A 9,653-nucleotide genomic window follows, 5' to 3' on the forward strand; every position below is an offset into this window, starting at 1 on the left:
GTGTGCTCTCGTTATGGTTGTGCGATTCACGCACAGTAACATTATTTCCAGAAGATCCGAAAATGGCAGCTAGATTCTGTCGAACCTGGTCACCGAGAAAAAAAAATATTATTTATCACCAAATATCAGATAGCGCCCAGTGACCTATGCAACATGTGAAATGAGTCTAACTATAAGTTAGAGAGAAGATGGGAAAATGTTGCGGATTATTATTTTATCGTTTCAGGTACAGTGTGTACATTGACATTATTCTATCCGAAACCTCCATTTCTATTTATATCGAGTTGGACGGAGGCAATGTCAGATGTTGAAAGCCCCGTAGACGTCTTGGCCAACAAAGACGGAACGCAAACTTAGTATGGAGAAAGGTGGGGAAGGAAATCGACGGTGTTAGCTTCAAAGAAACCATTTTCTCCCTCTCTCTCTCTTGTGGGATTCCTAAAGCTGTCACCGCAGCATATTTGTCGCTACATGTTTCTATCTTCTTGTGCTTCGCTTTCATTTCTCCTTTCCTCGTAGTGTCCTTAACCCCATCCAAACAGACAATATTCAATCTTCCTCTTCTCCTTGTTTCATATGGACGACACATCGAGACCTTCTTTGGCCTCTCTTATCTGCATGTCGTATTGTCTATCCACATCACGCGAGCCGCCGTTCTTCTGTTCTGTCATGCTTCTTGAGTGTGGGTCATTTCCCTAATAGCTTTATTTGCTTGCTCTCATCGAAATATTCTCCACGATCTTCTAAGATATTCCGTTTCTATAACACTCATTTTTTAAAATTTTTTTTCCAGTAACCTCCAGCACACACATCTATAAGTTGTAGTAGTCACACTGTAAAATACTTCAACAGAGTGTTTACCGTACTTTCAAACTTATCTTAAGAGACCATGACAAACGGTTTAGTTAGGTGGATTGCTGTTTTCCCGTGGGCTGCTGGTACCTATATTTCCCAGTTACTTCTCCTGTCTTCCGATAGGAAGCTAAACAAATATTTAATTTTTTTACATGCCCTAATGTGCTGGGCATCTACTGTAACGTTTGTAACATTTTGTCCACTGGATAGATATTCAGTATGTTGAAAATTTATTTTCAATTCACACTTATCATATTCTTCTAATAATTTTCTTAGCATAATGCAGGTATCAGCCTCATCATTAGTCACCACTGTCCGATCATTTGCGATGAACGAGATGTGCATACATTGATTCTTAATTATCTGAATGCCCATAACCGCACGCTCCCAACTTACTAGTCTAAGGTTTTCTGGACGTATATTTTAAACGATGTGGTAGATAAGAAGCATCCCTGCTTAAATCCTTTTGCAGTTTGAAAGTTCCTGTACCAATGAATCGTAATGCCTGTGGCAAGTCCTGAAAGCAGGGAGTCTCATATACACTATGTGATCAAAAGTATCCGGACATCTGCCTGAAAATGACTTACAAGTTCGTGGCGCCCTCCATCGCTAATGCTGGAATTCAGTATGGTGATGGCTCGCCCTTAGCCTTGATGACAGCTCCCACTCTCTCAGACATACGTTCAGTTATGTGCTGGAAAGTTTCTTGGGAAATGGCAGCCCATTATTCACGAAGTGCTACACTGAGGAAAGGTATCGATGTCGGTCGGTGAGGCCTGGCACGAAGTCGGCATTCCAAAACATCCCAAAGGTGTTCTGTAGGATTCAGGTCAGGTCTCTGTGTAGGCCAGACCATTACAGGGACGTTATTGTCGTGTAACCACTCCTCCACAGGCCGTGCATTATGAACAGGTGCTCGATCCTGTTGAAAGATGCAATCATCATCCCCGAAGTACTCTTCAACAGTGGAAAGCAAGAAAGTGCTTAAAACATCAATGTAGGCTTGTGCTGCTGTGATAGTGCCACACAAAAAAACAAGCGGTGCAAGCCCCCTCCATGAAAAACACGACCACACCGTAACACCACAGCCTCCGAATTTTACTGTTGGCACTACACACGCTGGCAGATGACGTTCACCGGGCATTCGCCGTATGCATTGGATCGGCACATTGTGTACCGTGATTCGTCACTCCGCACAACGTTCCCCACTGTTCAATCGTCCATTGTTTACGCTCCTTACACCAAGTGAGGCGTGGTTTGGCATTTACCGGCGTGATGTGTGGTTTGTGAGCAGCCGTTCGACCATGAAATCCAATTTTTTCACCTTCCGCCTAACTGTCATAGTACTTGCAGTGGATCGTGATGCAATTTGGAATTCCTGTGTGATGGTCTGGATAGATGTATTCCTATTACACATTACGACCCTCTTCAATTGTCGGCGGTCTCTGTCAGTCAACAGACGAGGTCTGCTTGTACGCTTTTGTGCTGTACGTGTTCCTTCACGTTTCCACTTCGGTATCACATCGGAACAGAGGACCTAGGGATGTTTAAGAGTGTGGAAATTTCGCGTACAGACGTAAGACGCAAGTGACACCCAATCATATGACGACGTTCGAAATCCCTGAGTTCCGCTGAGCGCCCAATTCTGCTCTTTCACGATGTCTGAGGAAGCTGATATGGAGTACCTCGTCTTAGGTGGCAGCACAATGCACCTAATATGAAAAACGCATGTTTTTGGGGGTGTCTGGATACTTTTGAGCACATAGCGTACGAATACAAAGCTTTGTCCCTAGGCTTTCTGACTTTGAATTGCATGTATGCTTTGCCGGTCCGTGCTTTCAGTGACAGATGTATAGCATAGCAGTTAGATAACAGTCATTTGCTCTACTGCCAACGTTACACACATACAAGTTATTTCTAGATTCGTTATGAACAGTAATTAAAGTGTGAACTCTAGTTCTAAAATAGTTCATTTCACATTACATGATAAAGTCTTGGGAGGGAAACAGAAATTGGTTTATGGATAGAACGCACTTTGTCACTATTCCACACAATGAACAGTAGTACCCGTACATATCGTGCGCAGAGTAGAAGATGTTTTATAGTCACGAATCCGACATCGTAGAATTATTGCGCCTATTCTTTCTTTCAGGCTAATTGTGAGTACAAAAATGTTTCCACGTAGGAAGTGCTTTAGCTCTGTAAATACGTCAGAAAACTTGATGCCAAGCCCAGATCCACTACAATTTCATTCAAAAGACTACATGCAACATGTCACGTATGCCATGTCATTCCCACGCATCATCCGGCAGAGATTCCCCTTTCCCCAGTTCACACTTTCTGAAAACTGGAGGGAAAATGCTATTGGTATGTCAGCCACCCTCTTTTCGTTCTAAGCTGTGTGGCCAGAATCACTTGTGAAAACCACCTACCTAAGCTAGGGCAGACGAACATTTACTTATGAACTTAATAGATTTATTTAGGCCCACTTATACAACTCGGTATAAGCAACGAAATAGAAATAGCATTCACAATTCTCTTTCTTTCACCGTTTTCTTTTTCACAGAGGAGAATTTCAGACATCTATGAAAGTGACTGAAGAAGTGACAGCGCTTGGTCTGGGAGCTGCTAGTTTCGATGGTTCATTTTATTTTGTGAAGTTCAGGGTCTACGAATATATGGACTAAGGTAAAAAGTGGCCTTATTTTGTAGAAAAACAGTACATAGTTTGTGATTATTGCAAAGTATCGATGAGTGATAAAAGCAGCAGTAAATAAATGTTGATGGATGTGATGATGTGCTTGGAGTACTAAATATGTTTTGAAACTTACTTCTCATGTGTTAGAGCTTAGTTACTTGCGCCTTGCTTACATTACCTCTATAGGGCCACACTTATATTTTGATGCTTCTTACACTAGTCATAGACTTCTGTTTACGTTAATGCAACTGCAGTCAATATCTCTTGTTATTAAAGTGATACTGCAAGTAACGTGTTTGCGGAGAACTTCTGTAGAGAACTATGACGTTATACGCAGAACATTTTTCGAATTCCATTTCATATTATGCTAATATCAGAACCGAATGGTAACAGCTTTCGTTTTCCAACTAGTGGAGACGCATATAATTTAACGTTGGAAATGGAAATTTCTACAGTGGTAAGTAATAATTTGAGTTATATTGATATGCTACGAGCACAAGACTGAAAGTTCTCGGCCAGGTAGCGACTGACAGGTTTTTGCTAAAGCATGTAATTAGTTTTAGACATGGTTTCCTTTTAGATAAATGAACTTTCTCCACCGTTCCTGAAATGAATATTATAAATGCCTGAAATACGAGTCCTAGAAAGATACACTTCTCCATATGTCACAACTTGTACTCGGTTTCCAGCGACATATTTCTTGAGTCATGAGAATACGTGTCAGTCAGAAGGTACAAGTTTTATGAAATGTGTGGATATTCCAACAGCTCATACTTCATATCTACCATCGCCAAGGCACCTAAGTAGGCTGTTACACTGAAGAGTCAAAGAAACTGGTACACGTGCCTAATAGCGTGTGGGGCTCCCGCGAGCACGCAGAAGTGCCGCAACAGGACAAGGCTTGGACTCGTCTAATGCCTGAAGTGCTGGAGGGATTTGACACCATGAAACCTGCAAGGAAGATAATAAATCGGTAAGAGTACGAGGGGGTGGAGACCTCTTCTGAACAGCACGTTGCAAGGCATCCCAGATATCCTCAGTAATGTTCATGTCTAGAGAGTTTGGTGGCCAGCGGAAGTGTTTAAACTCAGAAGTGTGTTCTTGGAGCCACTCTGTAGCAATTCTGGATGAATAGGGTGTCGCATTGTCCTGCTGGAATGGCCGAAGTCCATCGAAATGCACAATGGACATGAGTGGGTGCAGGTGATCAGACAGGATGCTTACGTACGTGTCAACTTCAGAGTCATATCTACACGTGTCAGGGACCCCATGTCGCTCCAACTGCACACGACGCACACCATTACAGAGCCTCCACCAGCTTGAACTGTCCCCTGCTGACATGCAGGGTCCATGGATTCATGAGGTTGTCTCCACACCCGTACACGTCCATCCACTCGATACAATTAGAAACGAGACTCGTCCGACCAGGCAACATGTTTCCATTCATCAACAGTTGAATGTCGCTGTTGACGGGCCCAGGCGAGGCGTAAAGTTTTGTATCGCGCAGTCATCAAGGGTAGTCATCAAGGATACACGAGTGGGCCTTCGGCTTCGAAAGCCCGTATCGATGAGTTTAGTTGAATGGTTCGCACTATGACATTTGTTGATGGCCCAGCATTTAAATCTGCAGCATCTGTGGAAGGGTAGCACTTGTGTCACGTTGAACGATTCTCTTCAGTCGTCGTTGGTCCCATTCTTGCAGGATCTTTTTCCTGCCACAGAAATGTCAGGGATTTGATGTTTTTTTCTGGATTCCTGTTACTCACGGAATACACGTGAAATGGTCGTACGGGAAAATCCCCACTTCATCGCTACCTCAGTGATGCTGTGTCGTACCGTTCTTGCGCCGAACATAACGCCATGTTCAAACTCACTTAAATCTTGATAACCTGCCATTGTACGAGTAGCAGCAGTAACCGATCTAACAACTGTTCCAGTTATTCATTGTCTTATACAGGCGTTGCCAACCGTAGCTCGGTATTCTGCCTTTTTACATATCTCTGAATTTGAATGCACATGCCTATACCAGTTTCTTTGGCGCTTCAGTGCACGTTTTCCTGATGAAAGATAGTTAATTCTTTTAAAATTCGAAGTATTTTAAGTATTTTACCACCTTGTTGCCCAGGAGATTTGCGTAGTATTCGTGAGCCATTAAGTTTCCCTTTTCGAAATAATGAGCAGAAGAATACCCAACGTAACCCGGCTGATGAAACCGACTTGGCCCCTTTTTGTGTGCACACATGCCGGATCACGCTTACTGCCCTGTCCGACTTGACTTTAACCTGCATATGCTCAAAAAAGACTAAACTTATTTGGCGCTTTGAGCAACACTTGTTTAATACCTTCTAAATCACAAGTGTAACTTTGAAGAAAAGGCATGCACACGATAATACCGAAATTACGATCTTAGCATGAATTTACAAACGTCCAAGTGGATTCTCTACTTCTTGTAAGCTGAAGGTAGCCTCCATGTCATTCTTACTAAGACGAATGCGTAAAACGTAGACCACTCCATCATGTGAAATAATGAAAGAATTGTTACCTACTGATCATTTAACTTGTGTTTTGAAAGTTATTTGGGGCCTCGTAAAATTATTACCGTCGTTGACAGAACTATGCCTACTAAGTCAGTGTGGAGTTTCAAACAAACTTAGGGTTTACTGCCTGTCAGTTAACGGCAGTAAGTTAGGCTGCAGAACCTCAGTGACGAATAACAATGCCTTACACAAGAATAAAATTCGTCCGTCAAATGTTTGTGCTTCTTTACTTAAATCAAAGAGCATTACACCGCCTCGATAAACAACCACAGAAGTTCCAAGAACTTAAGAGCGTTTCTTGTTTTACTATATTGTTGTTTCATGTGCAGGAGTGTGCATTATAAAACAGCGGACGCGATACTGCCTGTGAATGTTGCGAGGCTGTCAAGGTTTTATTGCTTTTCCGTTTCACTGGCGTCCCAGTGTCATTAACGACAACACGGCGTCGGCACTGGTTATTCCTTGAACAGCGACAAGCTAATAACTCCCCCATAGATTTAGGTTATTAACCCGCAGCATCACGTCTTCTCTAACTACCCGAAGCAACTCCTCGCACTCTCTCTAAGGTATTACGAAAGTTCCGTATTTTCGATGATGTTCCCGTTACATGTGCTTGGAACTGAGATAACTTTATTGCTCCATTTTACATTTGTCTGATTCTTGTTTTCTTTGTACTTACAACGTATTTTGTTGTAGAGTAAGTACCTTCATTAACAAAGTGGTCATTTAGATTTTGTATGTGTAATCTTGGTATTTTAAGATGTTGTTTCTTTATGCAGGGTGTTCGGAAATTGCATGTACAGACATCTAGGACTTCTAGAGAGGAACGAGTACTTAATATTTTGAATAGGAACCCATGTCCGGGAGCATGCCGTTTCCGTTCGTTTCAGATGTGTAACACGTCCACGTCTGCCAAGGGAACGAGGAAAGATTCAGAGATTTGTCCTGTATGCAGTAGGGTAGACAGTATGACTTGTACTATGTCAGACCTGATGTTCTTTACATATGGTATTCTGGGTTCTTTTTCGTTTTGGAGTGACATAAACACGCAATAGTTGAGCGTTAATAAAATCAAATGTGCTTAAGTGGTACTTCCATGTTTCGTTATGTTTGCTTTCGAATTGGTACCTAATGATTATACTGCGTCACGCCTAATTCATTTCCCCTAGGAGAAATGGATATGTTAAACATATGAATTGAAAACGTCGTAGAACGGAAATGGTACATTTCCGCAGTGTGTTCCTATTCAAAGTATTATGTACTCACTCCCATCTGCAAGTCCTAGAAGTTTGGAACGGGAGTTTCCAAACAGTCTGTGTATGTCTTCAGTGTTATACAGACAGTATTAGCTTTATTGATTTAGAATCATGTTGCGTAATTACACTTGTGTTGTGAAAATCTCTTGAGTAAACGGATCATCATTAGAACCTAAATCATAACTTGAAACCAAAGATAGCTGTTGATAAGAGTAAGGTATAATGACAGAAGCATTCGCGGGACATCATAAAATTATTTTTTTCAAACCACAATATGAAATTTAATTACATCATAAGTATAATAATTTTGATATTGTTTATACTACGCCATTATTCACGAACGGCCTCTTTGCTGCCAAGTTTCTGCTGAAATTCATTCAGAAAAAATATTGCTCTTGAAGCAGACTGTATTATGCAGTGTGATTTGCTTAAGTTTATTATTTAATGAAAAGTGAAGCGTTGTTGCAACGAACAGTAACAGGTACTAATTAGAAAAAATTATTGAAACACATTCGCATTGCCTCAGCCGGCTTTTGAATTAATTTTACGTGGGCCGATTCCAGGAGTACTGCAATGCCGGGCCAACCCGCAACAGAAGTGGAGCAAGCCCCTAGGACTCCGTCATGAGCCAAAAATGAGTTTAATATTCTAGTGCTACGATGCAGGACGTAACAGATATTACGCTGATAAGAACAGATACTAAACTTTGATCTTAGCAAGCGGAAGAAGGAAATAAACCATATATCGCGGGTGGGTCAGGTTGTCGACACATTATGATACTGTCTGCCAAGTGAATTTAGACATTCAGCAGAAAGGAGGCTTCGACAGAAAACCAAAGGAGGCTAGACAAACATATTCCTTAGCTCATAAGACATGTTGCGAAATAAATGTCTTTCACAAGAGGACACTGTGTGGAACTGACACAGCAGTTAACACACTAATAAGTGAGTACGGCGGACCAATGAGGACACATACGGTTATTATGAACCGAGCTCTATGCTGTAGCCTCACGATAGCTCTCTTTAAATACACCAGCTTTCCAGTTCTCGTCAAGAGCAAGAGATGGTCATTGGGATCGATGGCGTTCACACTAATAGTAGTTGATTCCACGATTACTGTACTACAGTGAATCTATGTCGAAGACGCTCCACAACAGCCTATGAACTAGCCAGTGACATACGCAACATGATGGCCTTAACATGTTGAAATTTGTGCTGCTCGCCGCTCACCATCTACTGATGATAGAACTGACTGTCTTCTGACAACACCATATCACAAAGTGATGCCTATACCGGATTTCAACGCAGCAGCAAGCAACAAGGCCTCTTGTGGTCCACATTCCGGTTCAACACTAAGGCGCCTCCGGTTTCTGACACCTATGAGGGATAGGGAGGAACACGACTACCGACACCAGGTACATCACTGATGGGTCATCAAGGTTCATTGTAGAATTCGGAGTGGGACGGAGTACACTACAGCAGCCAGAGCGAAAGCCACTTCCACTGGGCGATGGTGATGCTGCTCGCTGGCAGTTTGCTGCGTGAGCTGCTGGTGCCAGTCTCCATCGATTGTCATCCCGATCCTTGTGAGTCGATTTTCGATGCCTGCTTGTCTTCCTCGCATATTTGGCTGATGGCTATTTAACTGCGGTGCGCGCTCTGCAGGGGCTTGTGTTCGGGTATCAGCTGTGTGAGCGACAGTGACGTGTGGCCCCGGCGACTGACCGAGTTGGTACGACGAAGGAGCATGTGCAGCTGCTGCGGTGTGTTTCGCCTTTTGAATGCAGATCCGCTGCCGATGGTGATTGGGATTTCCTGGAGATTTGAAGGACAGAATCCCTTCACGTCCGTTACATCTTACTCAAAGTGAACGAACTGGAGTCGTCGAATTGTTTCTTGGCGGGTTCTGTTCACGTTAATTGAATATCCGAGTGCACTGAAAACTATCTTGGTTGTTTCAGTCATTTGTCGCTGTACTTGGTCTAGCCGCCTGCTATGTTGATGGTATTTAAGGGAGTGCCAGCTATGCACCGCAAATAGACGTGAAGCCTTGCTTAATGCGTAGCTAGAGGTGAAGCCAAATAGTACGTAAGTCTGTGCCTGACGTTCAAGAGCGGGCCGAAATAATTTTAATGTTTCCTGTTCAAATGTTATTATTTTTTTCTTTGTTCTAGAGAATTGGTTAATCAAATGTTAAGAGTCGTTAGTGGGCAAGTGGTCACCTAGGTTAGTCAGGCTTGGATTCATTGGTGCCGTGTTTAATTAAAGGTTTATTTGTAACCAGTTGGGCAGATATGTTTGTCTGTCT

General features: G+C 42.6%; 1 non-coding gene across 1 annotated transcript; it reads right to left on the reverse strand.

Moving 5' to 3' along the window:
- Positions 1-7,889: 7,889 nt before the first annotated feature.
- LOC124790905 lies at positions 7,890-8,079 on the reverse strand. The gene has a single exon (XR_007016366.1). It is a non-coding gene; the product is annotated as a U2 spliceosomal RNA (small nuclear RNA).
- Between the last annotated feature and the right edge of the window lie 1,574 nt (positions 8,080-9,653).

The sequence above is a fragment of the Schistocerca piceifrons genome, chromosome 3, assembly GCF_021461385.2.
Source record: "Schistocerca piceifrons isolate TAMUIC-IGC-003096 chromosome 3, iqSchPice1.1, whole genome shotgun sequence".
Lineage (NCBI taxonomy): Eukaryota > Metazoa > Arthropoda > Insecta > Orthoptera > Acrididae > Schistocerca > Schistocerca piceifrons.